Source organism: Panulirus ornatus, chromosome 6 (assembly GCF_036320965.1).
Source record: "Panulirus ornatus isolate Po-2019 chromosome 6, ASM3632096v1, whole genome shotgun sequence".
In the NCBI taxonomy this organism is placed as follows: Eukaryota; Metazoa; Arthropoda; class Malacostraca; order Decapoda; family Palinuridae; genus Panulirus; species Panulirus ornatus.
Window position 1 is genome coordinate 44,452,734 of NC_092229.1, and position 21,848 is coordinate 44,474,581.

General features: G+C 45.7%; 1 protein-coding gene across 2 annotated transcripts in view; it reads right to left on the reverse strand.

Annotated features, from left to right (window-relative positions):
• Nucleotides 1–21,848, reverse strand: part of LOC139749179 (uncharacterized) — a 90,065-nt gene that overhangs the window by 31,923 nt on the left and 36,294 nt on the right. The window contains exon 2 of one of the 2 annotated variants that reach the window (XM_071662840.1): nucleotides 12,468–12,502. The exons of the other annotated variant lie outside the window; for it this stretch is intronic. The gene's annotated coding sequence lies outside the window, so the exon portion shown is untranslated. The remainder of the gene's footprint in view (nucleotides 1–12,467; nucleotides 12,503–21,848) is intronic. 2 annotated transcript variants of the gene reach the window in all.

Here is a 21,848-nt window from a genome sequence, read left to right on the forward strand (position 1 = left end):
GGCTGTGTTAAACCCTCGGTTATAGAGTGTAACGTTTGTGTGGGCCGCGCATGAGTGGCTTCCGTGTACTTTGGCTTGTCACGTTCATAGAAATTATTATCATTATCATTATTTACTTAAGCTCACTTCGTGTTAATGTGTAAACACTTTGCCACTGTTGATAATGTGGGTTTTTTTTTTTTTAGACTCGTTGTGTGTGATTCCATAACTCTGTTCAGTTGACTGCAATTGCACACTGTAATTATTGGTTTTCCTTAGCATTCTTGCACGCACTGCCATGTAATGTGTTGTCTTAATCACATCCTGTGTTTTTCTTTTTTCTTTTTTTAAGAAATTAAATGTTATATAACAAGGCAAGTTTATAAAGCACATGTTTGTTATTGTAACTATTTTCAATTTAACTGCAGTCTACTTGTCGCGTTGATTTAGGTTACACGACAATTGTATAACAAGGCACGAACACCTTTGGGGGGGGAAACTCATGTAAACTGAGGACATGACAGTCAAGTGTGGCGAGGCGGTTGCAGTGTGAACCCACGCGCTAAGCTGGGGGACACGTCTGTCTTCCGTTCACATGAACTGTGAACACTAGAGTGAACCAAGTGCTTTGCTCACCCCCGGGAATCTGCTGCACACCAATATTATTATTATTATTTTTTTTTTTTTTTGCTTTGTCGCTGTCTCCCGCGTTTGCGAGGTAGCGCAAGGAAACAGACGAAAGAAATGGCCCAACCCACCCCCATACACATGTATATACATACGTCCACACACGCAAATATACATACCTACACAGCTTTCCATGGTTTACCCCAGACGCTTCACATGCCTTGATTCAATCCACTGACAGCACGTCAACCCCGGTATACCACATCGCTCCAATTCACTCTATTCCTTGCCCTCCTTTCACTATTATCATTATTTATTATTATCATTATTATTATTATTATTATTATTATTATTATTATTATTATTATTACCTCTATTATTACTACTACAACTATTATTATTATTGTTAATTATCATTATTACTGCTACTTCTACTACTACTACTACAATTATTATTATTATTATTATTATTATTATTATTATTATTATTATTACTATTATTATTATTATCTTTTTAACATTAATGGGTTTGTTTCAGTCCTCGGGGGGTGACCCCAGGCAGCATACACCTCACCTAATATTTTCTCGTACGAAAATTACAGTACACATTGGCAGGTGATGCAGACCGATCATAGCGCACCTCTGCTCCCCCGTGAGGCGACGGTGCTAATGCTCCTCCGTAGAACCTCCAGTGGACCAGTTCATCTCTTATACAACCCTCCTACGTTATCAAGGTGTTCACAGTCATGTTGATGATGATGATGATGATGATGATGATGATGAATTCTTCCTTAAAAACCTCATCATATCTGGTGACACACACCAACTCTGTCACCTCATAGTACCCGTTACAACCCTTTATCATGAACAACTACTTTATAACCTTGTAGTACCCGCTACAACCCTTTATCAAGAACACCAAAGGTTTTCCCTCATAACTCCCTCTCCAGTTCTTCATAACACGAGTAATGTATTATCATAGTTCCTCCATCTAACCTCTGGGTTATACGTACAGTTATCATATCTTAATACCTCATCCACCCTTCTACATTATACACGCAAATTTTCTCTATATAGTACCCGCCTCCAACCTTCTGTAGTACCCCCTCCAACCTTCTATAGTACCCCCTCCAACCTTCTGTAGTACCCCCTCCAACCTTCTATAGTACCCGCCTCCAACCTTCTGTAGTACCCCCTCCAACCTTCTATAGTACCCCCTCCAACCTTCTATAGTACCCCCTCCAACCTTCTGTAGTACCCCCTCCAACCTTCTATAGTACCCCCTCCAACCTTCTGTAGTACCCCCTCCAACCTTCTGTAGTACCCCCTCCAACCTTCTATAGTACCCCCTCCAACCTTCTGTAGTACCCCCTCCAACCTTCTATAGTACCCCTCCAACCTTCTATAGTGCCCCCTCCAACCCTCTATAGTACCCCCCTCCAACCTTCTGTAGTACCCCCTCCAACCTTTTGTAGTACCCCTCCAACCTTCTGTAGTACCCCCTCCAACCTTCTGTAGTACCCCCTCCAACCTTCTATAGTACCCCCTCCAACCTTCTATAGTACCCCCTCCAACCTTCTATAGTACCCCCTCCAACCTTTTGTAGTACCCCTCCAACCTTCTGTAGTACCCCCTCCAACCTTCTGTAGTACCCCCTCCAACCTTCTATAGTACCCCCTCCAACCTTCTGTAGTACCCCCTCCAACCGTCTATAATATCCTCTTCAACTCTCTATAATACCCCCTCTAACCTTCCGTAGCACGCCCTCCAACCCTCTGTGGTACCCCCCCTCAACCTTCTATACTACCCCCTCCAACCCTCTATAGTACCCCCTTCAACCCTCTATAGTACCCCCTCCAACCCTCTGTGGTAACCCCCTCAACCTTCTATAGTACCCCCTCCAACCTTCTATAGTACCCCCTCCAACCTTCTATAGTACCCCCTCCAACCTTCTATAGTACCCCCTCCAACCTTCTGTAGTACCCCCTCCAACCTTCTATAGTACCCCCTCCAACCTTCTGTAGTACCCCCTCCAACCTTCTATAGTACCCCCTCCAACCTTCTGTAGTACCCCCCTCCAACCTTCTATAGTACCCCCTCCAACCTTCTATAGTACCCCCTCCAACCTTCTGTAGTACCCCCTCCAACCTTCTGTAGTACCCCCTCCAACCTTCTATAGTACCCCCTTCAACCTTCTGTAGTACCCTCTGCAACCTTCTGTAGTACCCCCTCCAACCTTCTATAGTACCCCCTTCAACCCTCTTCTTTCCACAAGTAATGTGTCTGCTCGTGGCAACAAGTGGATACATTTTATATCATATCTCATTACCAACAGTAAGGTGTGTTGTCCCGTTCCTTTCGGGGTTTTATTTGAACCTGTTCATAAAAATGTGTATTTTTACACTCTATAATTCATACTGTTCTCATGTTCATATATATTTATGATCATAATGTTCTTCACAGTTCACAAGGTCAATATCTCCAGGTAGGGCAAACAGCCATTAGTACATTTAACATCTCGTCGTCAAATGATCTAGTTTTCCCCATAGATACATTTTGTACTCGACACATTTTTGGTTGCGTTGGAAACTGGATCCAGTGGTGGCTTGTTTGCACTCGTCCGTTTGATTGAGAGGAGATCCGCTCGTCCCTTCTTTATGAGAGGTTTCACACATATTGTAAACGACGCCTCTGTGTTGTCTTCAACAGCCTCTTTACGAGGGCGGGCTTGGCTGAAGCATCAGCTTTTATGATATATGCTGCCGGAGACCTGAGCGGGAGGGAATTTCATACAACGTGATGATTACAATCTCTTCTTTACGAGTAATGCTGGCTTCTGGTGCCTTCAGGGTCATGCATGTTGCGTTCTTATGTTCGGGTTATTTAGGACAAGTAGTGAGGATAAGGGTTCGTAATAATAATCAATCCGTCTTCGTCTGTGATTTATGCAAGGTCAAGAGCTATATGGAAAACAGACTCTGTAAGGTGGATGTCTAGTTATTCGTTCTAACATCATTTTTCTTCTTCTCTAACCTGTTGCCATGAACCTCGGTGGCAGTGGTTCCACTTCTACCCCAGCCAGTGCTATAGGGTTGAGAAGACCACCAGTTGAACAATTCTTTTCCGTCATGTTATTTTTTCCTTCTGTAGTTTTTTTTTTTTTGTGTGAGTTCACGCCTACTGGGTTTGGTAAGGTGTTGAAGGTGAATGTTTAGAGAAATTCATTTCAATTGTGGATGAGTCGATGTAGGATTTTGAAGAGGGGAGTTCCCTTCCAGGGAGGAGGGGAAATGCTCCTGCTGCTACACCTTCATCGTCCACAACTGACGTAGTCCAGACATCACCGTGTGAGTCACGACTGTCGGGAACCATCCAAGACTCACTTCGTTCTGTGGTGTACGTGCATTATGAGGCGCAGCGTAAGGTCAAGACCTTTGGCCTAGTTGTGCCGTCTGTCCCCACGTGAACTGTTGGGGAAAGGTGTGATGAACAGCGTTGTCCACTTCTGCCGCGTGAGACCTGCTCAAGTCAGGCGAGGTCGTGGAACACCGTCCACTCCAGCCAGGGGTTTGACCCAGGCACCTCGTCAAGGGGGGGGAACCTGGGGAAACTTCATGTATTTGTGAGTTGGTAGACGACGATGTTGTTGGCCGACCTACCTTAACAGGCATGAGGAACGCGGCCCCGCTGTGAGCTGGGAGCAAAGGACAGAGGTGGGAGAGAAGGAAAGGCACTCGAAAGACGACGACGACGAAGGAGGCGAGCGATGAGCACGGGAAGAGGAATGGGAGATAAGAAGATGGAACGGTGAAGGATACGACAAGTTAGGAATGGTGAAGGAAAAGAATTGAGATGACAGAAGATGAAAAAGGCAAAACAGCTTGGCACGAGGAGGAGGAGGAAGAGAAATGGGAAAGAAAAATATGATTTCGTACAGGAGAATCAATAGATTATCAGGAGGTCAGTGAGGAGGTATGGGAAAGGAATGAGGGAGAGAGAGAAACAAGGATAAGAGACAACAGTGTGTTCAGGATAGACGAAGAGAGGTACAGGGGGGAGGATGAAGAAGGAAAGATTGGACAGCAAAATAGGAAGTATGAGGAAAGAAGGAAAAGCCACCAGGACGAGACCCGAACTTGGTCACCCCCCCCAAAAAAGTACGAGACAGAGAAGCGACGCAAAACTCAATCCTGAGGAGAAACGTAGATTGTGTCACGCGATGAGATACACAAAGCGAGAACATTGGTCGAGGAGGGGAAACTGGCTCACGGTACTGAGGGAAGGAAAACGAGTTGTGCGAGGCGGTAAACTGATCCTTTATGTGGAAATGGTGGGGAAAACGGGGCAAGTTAGTGGCACTTGGCCAGACTGACCGACGACTCGTCTTAGATGAGAGAGAGAGAGAGAGAGAGAGAGAGAGAGAGAGAGAGAGAGAGAGAGAGAGAGAGAGAGAGAGTCTCTCGGTTGGTAGAAAGAGAGATGAAAGGCTTTGAATAAGAGACGTATGTGCCATGTTACATGATCACCTACCCATCCCATCCCTTAAAAATATAAAGCATTGAAAACACGGGTAAGTCAGACTACGTTAGTGGGATTGTATTATGGGTTATACTTGATATAGGTTTACTCCAACAACAGGTAGGTCTCCCAGACACGTCACCTACCCTCCCTGACCCCTACATGTGTCATCCTTGGGTCCCCGGGAGCTCGCAACTACTCAAACACGCTCTCTCTCTCTCTCTCTCTCTCTCTCTCTCTCTCTCTCTCTCTCTCTCTCTCTCTCTCTCTCTCTCTCTCTCTCTCTCTCTCTCTCTCTCTCTCTCTCTCTCTCTCAAACCACCCCCTTGTCACCCCAGCGTGAACTCCACGCTGAGCCAACCCTTCTCCTCCAGGTTATCATTTCCGACGCTGGAGGCCACACACACACACACACACACACACATGGGCCGCCGCTCCCGGAACACACGAGCAGTATACCTCACAGGCCACGCCCCAACCAGTGCCCTAGACCCACCCACCACCATCCCTGTCTAGGGTAAGCCTCCTCCACGCCAGTGGTGGTGTCCTTCGGCACGCACGTCAGGCCCTGTTGGGTTGGAGCTCCTTAATAGCATTGACGATGAGACGTGGTGTTCAAACGTTACGACGAAGGAAAGATTTGATGAGGTAGTGAATGAGTAAATGAAATCCCTCAAAGACGGACGAAGTAAAAATTTGATGAATTAGTGAATGAGTAAATGGATTCCCCTCAAAGACGGTCGAAAATACACTGACCACAGTGACCTGGTCGATGATGGGAATATAACGTTAACTTTTTCAGACGTCCGGACCAAATGTAAGCATCCGATAAATGGTATGTTCATTAACTCTTGTGAGTAATTGTAACAAGACTGGTTACGAGAGGCCTTTTGACGAGGAAAATTATATGCAAGAGAAATAACAGTTTATACGATAGCGATATTTGGTCACGTTTCTGATGAATGTCATACAAAACGAAAACTGGTTTACATTACGAAAACTAGTTTACACTGTGAATAACCATTACTCTACCTAGAGCGCATTTGTTATGGCATAGCATTTACTCTCTCTCTCTCTCTCTCTCTCTCTCTCTCTCTCTCTCTCTCTCTCTCTCTGCTGATCGCACCTCTTCTAACGTAACGTAACAACCCAGTCGGTGTTAGGGAGGCACGAGTCTTCAGGTGATCGGGAAGCCAAAATTAGGTGTATGGTCTGAGAGTCAGCAATACGTGTAAAACAAGTCTGTGTCCAGCATGGAATCGTTATCATATTTGGATAAGATTGACCGAGAAAGTTTATATATTGTATAATTATTCCACTACGACTGCTTATCTAGTGTGTGATAACATTAATCTAAAAATGTTGATTAGTATTATGATCTAATAGAAGACCTACAGATTTTTTGGGCGAGTACCTGCAGCGTCCACTTTCAGACATAACTGGTTTCATAAATACCAGATATTCCCAAGCGAACGTTCTCTACTCTCTGGATACGAACCAGCGACCACCAGGGACTGTTTAACGTGAGAACATCGCGTAGTGATCTTCCCTGTACTGTGTGTGTGTGTGTGTGTGTGTGTGTGTGTGGGACCTCTTGACTCCGTGCCAGCCTGTGGCATATCCTGCCCTCCCTCATGAATGGTCTTCGTTGCAGGAAACTGATCCGTCCTTCCCTTTGTTTCAAGTCATGTATGTATAACGCAGGACCCCTTGCATAGGACTGTGAACTGCCACTCCATCTAGAGGTAGGGAAGATGGACTCCTTTGCCTTTGGAGTTAGTTCTTCGGCAAGACTGGCCTGCCCTTTCGTCGAGGGACGACGCTAAAAGCCTCGCCGAAGGGGACTTCAAGATCGCGCTGGGTACGAGCCCAGACTACACCACACTCGCTGTGGAAAATCTGCTGCTGCTTATCCTGTGTGAGGGAGGGTAGGTGTGTGTGTGAGTGGTGGTGGTGAGTGCCGTGAGCAGCGGGTCTCACCAGGAGGTTTTAGCTTCGCCTGACGACTCGAGCCGACATCACTGTAGGGTAACAACACTGGCTTGCACCCGCACCACGAACCTGGGATGGTGTGTCTGAGGCAGGGAGGTGTGTGATGGCCAGCGTCCCTGCCAGCCAAGTCAGGACGTGCGACACACGGTATCTGGAGTGCATACCGCGGGGTGGTCTTTGACGTGCACGTCACGCGAAGTATCTAGATACCACTAACGTTACGTAACACGTCGTGGTCGTGTGTCACGCGCTGGTGTTACCCGTGTGTTCCCTGACTCCAGCCAGACTCTTATCCACCTCTACTCTATCCACCTGCTCCCCCACGCCCTCCCTCACCTTGCCCTACATCTCGCTGCCACCACCTGACCTTTACCACCACCAGGGTGTGACCTGCCCTCTGTGACCCCCACCAGCCACCATTACCCCCTAACCCACCCCCCGAAACCAACCGCCTCCCGGGTTGATTCACAGACAATGAACCCCGCCCCAGTGGTATGGGGTGGCGCAACCGTGGTTGATCCTGGTAGCAGGGCAGACTACGTGTGTTCAGGTGGAAAGAAACTCGTAACTTAATGGTTGGCATGGGTGACCCTCATTACCGTAGGCATGAGGAGAGATTCCTAGTAACAGTGTGACAATCTGTAACAGAAGTAACGGTAGGTTACCAACCTCCACACGGGTGGGTACCTGCCTGGTCCTTTTGGATGTGAGCAGAATCGAGTGTTTTAAGTTGATGTTTTGACGTTTCCATAATGTCAAGATTGATGTTGAGAGGCGGGGTTGTAATACGTTTGTGTTCGCTGATGACACTAGTGAAGGTTGTCATCGCGGTTGTGGTGATGAAGGCAATGAATGGTTGTTAAGACATCTCGTTACAACACGTTTTACTACATCACTTCCAGTCTTCAGCCATAAGGGGACTCGGACCGTATCGTACAAAACTTTTAGATTCGAATCGCACAAAAACTACCGGTTTACCCTCACATCCGAGGGATATCTGTGTACACCAGCCGCACGGAACACAGGCCCCCAGCAGTTCGAAACATGGCTCAGAAACAGTCGTAAAGCACACACACAGTAACTCCGGTCTGGAGTGAATCTCAACTTTGGTGGAGTTGAGGAAGAAATTCGAAGGCCGATCACACAGCTTCCTGGTCTCTGAAAGATTCACATTATACACGAACTCTTAATTTACTTGGTAACAATAAGGATCCGAACCACATGGAACCCCCGACTCGAAGCGTAGCGAAACCTAACTCACGTGGTGACAAGGTTCCGAACCACACGGAACCTTGACGTGATAACAAGGATCCGAACCACATGGAACCTTGACGTGATAACAAGGATCCGAACCACATGGAACCCCCGACTCGAAGCGTCGCGAAACCTAACTCACGTGGTAACAAGGTTCCGAACCACATGGAACCCCTGACGTGGTAAGAACAAGGATCCGAACCACATGGAACCCCTGACTCGAAGCGTCGCGAAACCTAACTCACGTGGTAACAAGGTTCCGAACCACATGGAACCCCTGACGTGGTAAGAAGAAGGATCCGAACCACATGGAACCCCTGACTCGAAGCGTCGCGAAACCTAACTCACGTGGTAAGAAGGTTCCGAACCACACGGAACCCCTGACGTTGTAACAAGGATCCGAACCACACGGAACCCCTGACGTAGTAAGAACAAGGATCCGAACCAAATGGAAGGAACCCTGACTCGAAGCGCCTCGAAGCCCAACGGGTTTAGATGGGAGCCTGGGGTGGACGTGAATGACACACGCGAGGAGCCCCGAGCGAGCACCAATCACGTAGAACCCTGGGGTCGTTATGTCTCGCACGATATAATCATGGATTAAATGACCGGCCAACGAAGCCTCGGGTGGGCGGAAGTGTACCAACAGCTGCATATGGTCCACAAACACACACACACACACACAAACACACACACTGCTGCTGGGGTGGGGAGGAATGTGGGGTGTTAAGTGGCAGCCGGTAAGGTTAGGTGCATTATGAGGTAATAGGTGGTGGTAAAATTATAAGTAGGTTGTAGTGGGTAATGTAGTGGGGTAGATTAGGTGGGTGGTGGTGGGTCGGGTTTTCCGATAGCAGGTTAAGTGGGCACTGAAGTTAACAGTGGTGATAGGTAGTTAAGTGGGTGGTAAAGTTGACAGTGGTGATAGTAAGTGGGTGGTAAAGTTGACAGTGGTTATAGTAAGTTAAGTGGGTGGTAAAGTTAGCAATGGAGATTGTAAGTTAAGTGGGTGGTAAAGTTAATAATGGTGATAGTGAGTGGTAAAGTTGACAGTAATGATAGTTCAGTGGGTGGTAAAGTTCACAGTGGTGATAGTAAGTGGGTGGTAAAGTTCACAGTGTTGACAGTAAGTTAAATGGGTAGTAAAGTTGACACTGGTGATAGTAAGTTAAATGGGTGGTAAAGTTGACAGTGGTGATAGTAGGTTAAATTAGTAGAGGTGATAGTGGATAAATTAGTGGGCTAAGTGGGTGGCAGTGGATAAATCAGTGGGTTTAGCGGGTGGCAGTGGATAAATCAGTGGGTTTAGCGGGTGGCAGTGGATAAATCAGTGGGTTTAGCGGGTGGCAGTGGATAAATCAGTGGGTTTAGCGGGTGGCAGTGGGTAATGCGGAGTGGCATTACGTTGTATCAGTGTGGATGAATGGAGCAACACCATGATCCAGAGTGTGAGTCTTGGCAACACCAGTGTGTGTGTGTGTGTGTGACTCTTGGCCTCTGGCTTCCTGACCTGACCTTAAACGGTCGGGTCATTCGTACGTCACGTCGTGCCGCCGTGCCCAGATGGTCGTACCGTGTTGCTCAGGACCCACACCGTCGCGCTGTGCGGACGGATCCAGCGGTGAGGGTCGGGTAACGCCTTACGTCAGGGTAGTTAGGGAAACAGGTTACCATGGGGTGGGTGAGGGAGGAGACCACATCGTATAAGGTGCCGGAAGCACAAAGAGTTTATTATAACGTGTGAGAAATCCTTCACAAGAAACGTGCCATGTATGTCAGACAGTTTCCTCTATACAGTTGGCGTTAAACAACTGTGTAAAAAAAAAAAACAAACCTTTAACTACCATAACGAGAGCCATATTAATGACATTGTGTGTGCGCGAGGTGGTAAGGTGAGGTTGGATGGGGGAGGAAGAGGGAGGGAATGAGGAAGGGAGAAGTCATGAGAACAGTTGCCAAGTACCGCTGGGGGCACCGCTACCATTCCCACCCTGCACACACACACACACACACACACACACACACTGCTCCAGGGTACACTACGGTGTATTACACCATATTTTCCTCTAATGCTCTGCGGTCACTCTGCAACCTTGGATGACTCAAAGCACTGATTCTGCCTCGGAGCGGAGCGCATGTCGCAGTTACCCTCTTGGCTGCGCGTTTTCTATTGATGATTTGAATGGAGAAGTGGTTTCGAAGATTGCCATTCTAATCTGCGCTTTATCTTCTTCTTCTTCTTCTTCTTCTCATTATTATTATTATTATTATTATTATTATTATTATTATCATTATTGAAGCGCAGAGTACTCGAGTTTCATTAGCATTACTCTTGAATGTCAAGCTGTTAGTAAATAATCTTAAATGGAATAACATTAAATTTGTGGAGCGACTTAATAAGACCACAACAACCCGAGTTGTAAATGTTTACATTATGTTGTACAAAACTGTACAGCTGAGGAAGAGGAGGATTGTGGGGAGACGAAAATCTTTTCAAAATGGCAAGTGACAATCTGTTAATTAGTTAAACAGTGGTCATATTTAGTGAGATAGAAACTAATAAAAAAAATAATGGTCACACAGTAATGATACTGGGAGTGGTAACTACTGTTATGAAGAGTGGACACACACACACACACACACATACACACACACACACTAATCAAGATTGATAACACACACACACACACACACACACACACACACACACACACACAATGATTAAGATTGGTAACAGGAACGAAAACACAGTTACTCAGCAACTGTATGAGTTACACAAGCACCCATACGTGGGTGTAGCCCCTGGCTGTGTTCCGTGGTCCGTCATTACATTGCCCATCACAGAATCTGCAACACCAGAGGATGCAGAAAGTGGTACGACCACAGTGGCGGGAGGTAAGGTGTACCACCACACAGACGTTGGTCATGTGCACACAGGGTCGTCCCTCTCCTAACAAGGACGTGTTAACGGACAATAATAGTTGGGTTGAACTTTTCAGGTGACCTGAATCTCATTGACTTCATAAGCAGTAAGGTTAAGGTGACGAGAAAACCAGTTATGTGAATCAGTCAAGTTATCGTCCAGACCCGTATTTCATTATAGTTCTCAAGAGATGATGTAAATTCACACGGGTCATATACATACTGTGTGTGTGTGTGTGTGTGTGTGTGTGTGTGTGTGTGTCAGAACTATCGAATTTACCTGAAGAAGGCGTTAAACGATGGTTTGGTGGTGGTGGTGGGGGGTGGGGGGGATGTAACTCAACGCTGACGACCTTACTGACCCTGGCTGGCGATAGGCCCAACACTCAAACTAAAGACCAACATTAATTCATGTTTTACACACACACACTCACACACACACACACACACACACACACACACACACACACACACACATCCACCCTTACGTGATCACTAACACCTACATTCGTAGACACACCTGACCTGTGCCAGCAGTGGCATCCATAGATCTGCCTGTCATTGACAGAAGCTCGTGCCAGGTTTAGAATTAGATTTTTTTTTTGAACATTTGACATTTTGAGGATATCTCTTTTGTCTTTGTGTGCGTGTGGTTGTAACACCATTAGACTAATTCCCTGACCCTGGCAGTCGATACGCTTCAAGGCCACAGAAGCAGCCATTTAACTTAACATTTCACGAAACAACACATTGAGCATCTCTAATGTAAACTGAATAATATTAACCGAAGATACTAACATGGAAAGTCATGTGTGTGTGTGTAACGGAGGGAAGGAGGACGCAGGCTAACACACGCACCTACACCGAAAACGATTCTCCAATGCTTAAAGCGTAAGGGGGTAACTAATGCATCTGGTCAAGAAAACGGGACTTACGACACCAAACTTTTATTTCCGGGAGAAAATTCACACTCTTGGCGGCAACTGGGAGCGCAACTGACCAGTCTTGCATGCAAGTCGGGTTTTAAAGTCGTCCATGATTATAATTATGTTTCAAGAGCGACTGTAAGTTGTCCAGGATTATAATCATGGTATTCAAGATTGAAAAAAAAGAAAGTGATGGTTTTGTGCGGTATTTGACAAATGAACACTGATGTACGAGGGATGGTCACTCACCCCGTGGTGCTGGCTCACGTCTTGTTACAATGGTCCTGCAGGAAGAAAGAAAATAATTACTAAGATATTCAGTAGTAGAGATAATTGGTGTATAATTGTGTATAATTGTATTGTTGGAACATAAGTTCTGTTACGATAATAATGAATTAGTACAATAATAATTCATATGAGATCAAATTAACTCATGGATATATATTGTACATAGATATGTCACCTTTTGTGTTTATGTGCTAAATTGGGATTCTCATGTAGATGGTGTTGTTGATTTTAACATGCCATACAGCGATGTTAACATTTTCATAACATGAAAGATGTATTCTATAGAGCTGTGGGGCCTGCACGGTGTAGGAAGTAGTGTCTTTTGTGATTCAGTCGTGTAGATAATTTCATTGTTCCACGGCTGTCCAAAACCACAGCAAAAAAAAATTCAACTCCTATAACTGTCCGCCATAGTAAACATCCATAATCCTCACAACCCTCCAACATCACAATAAACATCCATATTCCCCACAACCCTCCAACATCACAGTAAACATCCATATTCCTCAACCCTCCAACATCACAGTAAACATCCATATTCCTCACAACCCTCCAACATCACAGTAAACATCCATATTCCCCACAACCCTCCAACATCACAGTAAACATCCATATTCCCCACAACCCTCCAACATCACAGTAAACATCCATATTCCCCACAACCCTCCAACATCACAGTAAACATCCATATTCCCCACAACCCTCCAACATCACAGTAAACATCCATATTCCCCACAACCCTCCAACATCACAGTAAACATCCATATTCCCCACAACCCTCCAACATCACAGTAAACATCCATATTCCCCACACCCTCCAACATCACAGTAAACATCCATATTCCCCACAACCCTCCAACATCACAGTAAACATCCATATTCCCCACAACCCTCCAACTCACAGTAAACATCCATATTCCCCACAACCCTCCAACATCACAGTAAACATCCATATTCCCCACAACCCTCCAACATCACAGTAAACATCCATATTCCCCACAACCCTCCAACATCACAGTAAACATCCACAGTCCTCACAACCCTCCAACATCACAGTAAACATCCATATTCCCCACAACCCTCCATCACAGTAAACATCCATATTCCCCACACCCTCCAACATCACAGTAAACATCCATATTCCTCACACCTTCCAACATCACAGTAAACATCCATATTCCCCACACCCTCCAACATCACAGTAAACATCCATATTCCCCACACCCTCCAACATCACAGTAAACATCCATATTCCTCACACCTTCCAACATCACAGTAAACATCCATATTCCCCACACCCTCCAACATCACAGTAAACATCCATATTCCCCACAACCCTCCATCACAGTAAACATCCATATTCCCCACAACCCTCCATCACAGTAAACATCCATATTCCCCACACCCTCCAACATCACAGTAAACATCCATATTTCTCACAACCCTCCAACATCACAGTAAACATCGACAATCCCCACAACCCTCCATCATCACAGTAAACATCCACAACCCACCATCATCACAGTAAACATCCACAACCCTCCATCATCACAGTAAACATCCACAACCCTCCAACATCACAGTAAACATCCACAATCCCCACAACCCTCCAACATCACAGTAAACATCCATAAGTCTTACAATCATCTACAATCATGGTAGACATTAACAGGATCCATAGTACGTTACACTGATCATTATTTACCAGCTCCACAACAATCCAGAGTCACAGTAAACACTGAAGACGCCCCATGAACACAAAACATCCAGTGGTCATACATGTAGTCCAGCATGAATGTAAACATCCATGGACACAAAACATCCAGTGGTCATACATGTAGTCCAGCATGAGTGTAAACATCCATGAACACAAAACATCCAGTGGTCATACATGTAGTCCAGCATGAATGTAAACATCCATGAACACAAAACATCCAGTGGTCATACATGTAGTCCAGCATGAATGTGAACATCCATGAGCCCTCCGTCTATCCAGCATGAATGTAAACATCCATGAGCCCTCCGTCTATCCACCCGGGGGTGTGTGGTGGGGAAGGGGTGAGGGTCAGTCAGCCTCCAGAACCAGCTTCTCTCTCTCTCCCACTAAACAACTCAGGAGGACTCACTGTGGGTGAATTACCATCATAACGATGACGCTGTTGAGAGGTAACTATCGTAAGTGATCGTGTGATGAAAGTGCAGGCGGCGTGTTGACCGTCATCGCTGCCTGGGTTACACAGCAGACGACTACATGGGTCAATTACTCGACACAGGAAAGGCGTTAGAAAACGCGGCAAAATTATCCCGGTAACCTGGCCCAGACCTCGGTAATGGGGCGGTGATGGGAAAAGCTTCGGTGTGTGTGTGTGTGTGTGTGTGTGTGTTTTCTGGATTTTGGATGACGTTATGGCTAGGTAATGATACACCCTCGGTCGAGTTTGAGCTTTATGATTGCTATGGATGGCATCCCACACCAGCGTACGGCATGGTAAACGTACTGTGTGTGTGTGTGTGTGTGTGTGTGTGTGTGTGTGGACCGTACCCGCTCATTCTCTCACTGAAGTCAGTAAGGTAAGGATAGAAAACGTAGCATTAAGCACCTGTTTGAGATGCAAACCCATCGACATCTCGATATATTGTTGCATGTCAGCTGGCTGCGCCCCGACACACACACACACACACACACACAGTTGCCTAGTGTTGATCCCACACGCCTCCTCCTACAGTAGAGACAGTGCAGAGTAGCAACCACAACTGCCCTGGCATTTTAAAGGCAAGAGAGCCAGCCTGGAAAGGCCAGTTAAAATGACAAGGGACGTAGTCATGGTTGTGGGACGCTTCAGGTGGGGAGTTAATGATGGATCGTAACCTATTATACTTCCAGGTTGGTCGAGAATATGAAGCCTGGGCGGTGACCACAGAACAGCGCACCACACACAATGAAAGCTCACCCACGTGTATACACACAGCCATTACGACCCAACCAAAATGATGTTATTGTAAGGTTTTGATTCGTTAATAAGCCTCAAGTCACGTAATAATAGGTATATAAAGTAATATGACAGAGAATGCCATTTTCATTGTTATCATAAAGGCAACTGTGGCTTGTATGTTGAAGACGTTACTTATAACACAGTTATTCAAGTCTTGTTTAAGAAGGTATGGATGTTGGTATGGATGCTGAACTTCGAGAACTGATAAACATTAGTACTGGAATGGCTAAGTTGGTTGGCTACCACCACACACAGTTGCACAAACACGTACATAAACGAACATGTTACACACAGACATACACACATACCTAAACCAGTTACTCAGCAAAGTGCATTCAAGTATGAACGCGAGGAAAATACCCACAGACACGCACTCTTCTTTCACGGAACAACATGTGTGATGGCAAATTGTGACCCATGTTAGTTCTGGCTCGTTTCCTGCCACGGACAGAGGTAAAACGAGGAGTAAACCGCAGCTCCTGCCCCCCCCCTGGTGAGACACACTGCAACCATTTACCCACATCAGTGTGTCACTGAACGAGGAGCGCGGAACTGCATTCAGACCATGAAATATCATTATCAAAATGCGAGTTTCTAGTCTACTTGCGTACCCCTTGAATAAGGATGAAATATATACGTTTTCTACAATCCCACACACAGACACACTCCCGACCTCCAGTGTTTTATCTTTAACGTTTTTTTTTTACCTGCATTCCCACCTGATAACAGTGGTTGGCGCGTTGGGTGATTTGTGGCAAGAATGTGTTTGTAACCATCGTAATATAAGGAACTGAATGGCCTGGCCACAACAATACCCTTTTAATAATAGCTGTAGTGAGAGTGAGTAAACTGCCTTCCTCTGTGAATATTATCTGTGTGGCAATGATTTATTTTTTATGATCACATATATCGCTATCGCCTCGTGTCTTCTGTGTGCTGGACTATGACGATGTTCGCGAGGCGATATGACAAAACAAGACACCTCACACCCCTCCACCCCCACATCAGCTATCAGTACCCTACAACTCTCCCATCAGCGTCACCCGTCACTACAACCTCCCTCTGTCCTTGTTGTTACCGTCACTGGTCCTCACCCCTCCACCAGCGTCACCCGTCACTACAACCTCCCTCTGTCCCTGCTGTTACCGTCACTAGTCCTCACCCCTCCACCAGCGTCACCCGTTACTACAACCTCCCTCTGTCCCTGCTGTTACCGTCACTGGTCCTCACCCCTCCACCAGCGTCACCCGTCACTACAACCTCCCTCTGTCCTTGCTGTTACCGTCACTGGTCCTCACCCCTCCATCAGCGTCACCCGTCACTACAACCTCCCTCTGTCCTTGCTGTTACCGTCACTGGTCCTCACCCCTCCACCAGCGTCACCCGTCACTACAACCTCCCTCTGTCCTTGCTGTTACCGTCACTGGTCCTCATCCCTCCACCAGCGTCACCCGTCACTACAACCTCCCTCTGTCCTTGTTGTTACCATGTCTGGCTCTAACCATCGTCTCTACCTCATATTAATACCCACAACCTCATATTCATAACCACAACCTCCAGTTTATTATCTATCTTTCGCATTCATACTACAACCCATACCTTTCCTTCCCGTTACATCTGTAATCCTTATCACCATTCCACACACTAACTACCTCGCTGGTCTTGTCATTACTGCTGTTGCTGCCCTAAATACCCTTAACCCTCTCATCACTGTGAACCACTGCTAACCCACAACTTCACAACCCCCCCCCGTCACTCTTACCAACACACAACCGTTAAAATGTTATATATATATATATATATATATATATATATATATATATATATATATATATATATATATATATATATATATAAGGTTATTTAATGTATGTATGACTCATGGTGAGGTGCCTGAGGATTGGCGGAATGCGTGCATAGTGCCATTGTACAAAGGCAAAGGGGATAAGAGTGAGTGCTCAAATTACAGAGGTATAAGTTTGTTGAGTATTCCTGGTAAATTATATGGGAGGGTATTGATTGAGAGGGTGAAGGCATGTACAGAGCATCAGATTGGGGAAGAGCAGTGTGGTTTCAGAAGTGGTAGAGGGTGTGTGGATCAGGTGTTTGCTTTGAAGAATGTATGTGAGAAATACTTAGAAAAGCAAATGGATTTGTATGTAGCATTTATGGATCTGGAGAAGGCATATGATGGAGTTGATAGAGATGCTCTGTGGAAGGTATTAAGAATATATGGTGTGGGAGGAAAGTTGTTAGAAGCAGTGAAAAGTTTTTATCGAGGATGTAAGGCATGTGTACGTGTAGGAAGAGAGGAAAGTGATTGGTTCTCAGTGAATGTAGGTTTGCGGCAGGGGTGTGTGATGTCTCCATGGTTGTTTAATTTGTTTATGGATGGGGTTGTTAGGGAGGTGAATGCAAGAGTTTTGGAAAGAGGGGCAAGGATGAAGTCTGTTGGGGATGAGAGAGCTTGGGAAGTGAGTCAGTTGTTGTTCGCTGATGTTACAGCGCTGGTGGCTGATTCATGTGAGAAACTGCAGAAGCTGGTGACTGAGTTTGGTAAAGTGTGTGAAAGAAGAAAGTTAAGAGTAAATGTGAATAAGAGCAAGGTTATTAGGTACAGTAGGGTTGAGGGTCAAGTCAGTTGGGAGGTGAGTTTGAATGGAGAAAAACTGGAGGAAGTGAAGTGTTTTAGATATCTGGAAGTGGATCTGGCAGCGGATGGAAACATGGAAGCGGAAGTGGATCATAGGGTGGGGGAGGGGGCGAAAATTCTGGAAGCCTTGAAGAATGTGTGGAAGTCGAGAACATTATCTCGGAAAGCAAAAATGGGTATGTTTGAAGGAATAGTGGTTCCAACAATGTTGTATGGTTGCGAGGCGTGGACTATGGATAGAGTTGTGCGCAGGAGGATGGATGTGCTGGAAATGAGATGTTTGAGGACAGTGTGTGGTGTGAGGTGGTTTGATCGAGTAAGTAACGTAAGGGTAAGAGAGATGTGTGGAAATAAAAAGAGCGTGGTTGAGAGAGCAGTAGAGGGTGTTTTGAAATGGTTTGGTCACATGGAGAGAATGAGTGAGGAAAGATTGACCAAGAGGATATATGTGTCGGAGGTGGAGGGAACGAGGAGAAGAGGGAGACCAAATTGGAGGTGGAAAGATGGAGTGAAAAAGATTTTGTGTGATCGGGGCCTGAACATGCAGGAGGGTGAAAGGAGGGCAAGGAATAGAGTGAATTGGAGCGATGTGGTATACCGGGGTTGACGTGCTGTCAGTGGATTGAATCAAGGCATGTGAAGCGTCTGGGGTAAACCATGGAAAGCTGTGTAGGTATGTATATTTGCGTGTGTGGACGTATGTATATACATGTGTATGGGGGTGGGTTGGGCCATTTCTTTCGTCTGTTTCCTTGCGCTACCTCGCAAACGCGAGAGACAGCGGCAAAAAAAAAAAAAAAAAAAATATATATATATGTATATATATATATATATATATGTATGTATATATATATATATATATATATATATATATATATATATATATATATATATATATATATATATATATATCATTACTGAAGGCTATAACCATGATGTTTACCACGTCTCCGCACATAGTCTGTCGTTGTAAGTGTAGCCACAACCGGGTCACCTCTGCGTCATGTTGACAACTGCTATCAGTTATATGATGGTAGCCTTGACAACTAGGGACATGTGGCTCCCACACTTACCTTTACATCACAGAGGCACACGTGTGTGTGTGTGTGTGTGTGTGTGTGTGTGTGTGTGTGTGTGTGTGTAGTGTAGGATCACAACACTCGCCCAGCACGGGGTCAGTCATCTCAACCATCGCCCAGTTCCAGTGAGACTCGTTCAGTTCTAAGCTTGGCTGGAAGCCATTCCTCCCGGACCACAGTTATTTTTTTCCCCACTTGGATCATTCATAATAATAAAACAATCACCCGACCCATCTTTTGCTTCGTATAACACTCGATCCTATCATATATGGCTGGTGAAGTGCCGTCATCCAAGCTGTCTTATAACTCCCATTTACAGTTTGCTCAGTTATAAAATATGGAAGGTTCCAGAGGGAGAGAACCAATAATGGAAGAGCTGTCAATCTTGCTCCTGCAGCTGCGTGGGTGTGGTGGGGAGTGGCACGACTTACCTAGTGTAGGTATAAATGAGACACCTACGACTGACACCCAGACCTGTATACACACGCACACTCGCGCCTCATCGATTACCTCCCAGACCGAAGCGATTATGGGACTTCGGTGCCGTAGCAGACGATTGCAACCTCTAAGCGTGCCCGAGAGCCATTACCGTCTTGTTTAAGACGTCAAATACATCACCATCTTCACGACGGTAACCTCCGGTCAGCTGACGTGTCCGCAAGCAGCCGGGTGGCGAGCGACATGTCTGATTGCGAAATGAGTCGCCGCAGAGCGAGGCTGCGTGCTCGCTTGCCCACAAACTCACAGTTTTCGCAAGGCGGGTCATCATCAAGCCAAGCGGATTCACAGGGGCGGTCGCGCTGCCCATTTTCGTCGAATTTCGTTCGTGTGGGGATCGTGATATTCGTAACGTAGACATCCATAGTGTCCCTGGACGTCGGGAGGAGTACGTAGATGAAAAAGCTACGACTCCTACCTCCGTCTAGTGACAGCGGGCGACGCTAGCCATAAACCATGTTTGTATTAGTATAATATAACGTCCTTTCTCTTCCTCGCTTTCCACGTTGTCTTATCTCGTAACTTTGACAAGTATATTGAAGAGTGTATTTGATACTTATGTGATGAAATTTAGATATATAATGACAAGTATTTGCAACTGTATCCGAGAGCGTCTTAGAAAAGACGCCTAACATTACTCCATCGTCGTCAACACACAGTGTAAACAGTGATAGTATACTTGGTATAGATACAGTACATGTCATCACTAGGCAATATTATTGCAGATTAAACCCTAATTAAATCACGCGGTGACAATTGTGATGGTCATTTATTTTGCACACTCGAGATATTTTGCACCGAATCACGCCAGATATCTGACGCGTTTACGGTCAGGTCAGTAATTTAGCAGGTCTTATATTTCGCCCGACACCTGTACCATGACTGTACGAACACCGACCGCTGGTTTAATGAACTATCTCGAAATAGGCCTACCTCCCTCGTGACGACGATGGCTAAATAAAAAAAAAAAAGAGTAAAAACTTCATCAACGGACGGAAATGAATGGAACCAACATTTCTGCTCCGGGAACAATGAATGACCGCGCGCGCGCGCCCCCACCGGCCGTGGTCGACCCCGTTATCCAGAGCCCATTCGTGTAACTTAGTCCTTTCGGGGGATGGCTGAGGTCTAACCCCGATATATTATCCCAGGAATGAGTAGCCTGCAGCCCTTGTATAACCCCAGGGGGTTGGTCGGTGGGTCCTTCCTCCAAGGGTTGGTAATTAGAGAGCGGGTGTGGCTCGGGGCCCTCAAGAGTTACACGAGACCCATAGATAGGCAGGAAGATATAAACATTTTCTCTGTGGCAGATTAACACGAGAATTCTTAGTTATGATATATAATATATCAACTGATATTTTTTTCTTGTGTCTCCCCTGATGATGTGATTATTTCACGAAAGTGCACTTGAGAACTTATCGTGTTTCATTTTCCCCGTGGACTCATAGGAATATCTCCATCACGCGTAAAATTGTGATCCTTTCCAATATATATATATATATATTCTTTTGTGCAGTACCAAAAGATAACAATAAAATAATGCCGTTTTCCTTCGAGAAGAAAAAACTGCCATTTTCTTCGGCGAGGCAGGAAGTGAGGGAGATAGAAATATAGATCATTAAGATGGAAGATTATGTGTAAGTGGGTGTTCGTGATGACGTGAGTCTCGCCACACAATGGAGGAGCCTCAGCAAATGACACAGCCCCTGAGAAACGACGGGTCCTGGGACGCTTCCTCCTCCTGTTTCTCTCTTTTTTTTTCTACTAGTATTGAAGACTTCAGTCAGGGACAGAAGTGCACATCAAGACCGGACCTTAATTGGAATAGAGAGAGGATTATAAAAGGGGAAAAGAAGTAGAGACAAGGGAAAGTATTTACGAAAAACCCGACTTTTGAGTTGTGCCAGGTCGTAGTCATTGGGTAAGACATGATAAGGTACAGAGTTCCAAAGCTTGGAGGTGTAGGAAAGAAACAGTTATCAAAACGGCCTACCCTTAAATCGCCAACGGCCACACAGTAATCATAAGACGCAGCAACTTACCGAGTATTACCTGGTCTAGCTTGTGGTGGTGCCACACAACCAGCCAGCTCTTGTGACCAAAATCCGAAATAATACCT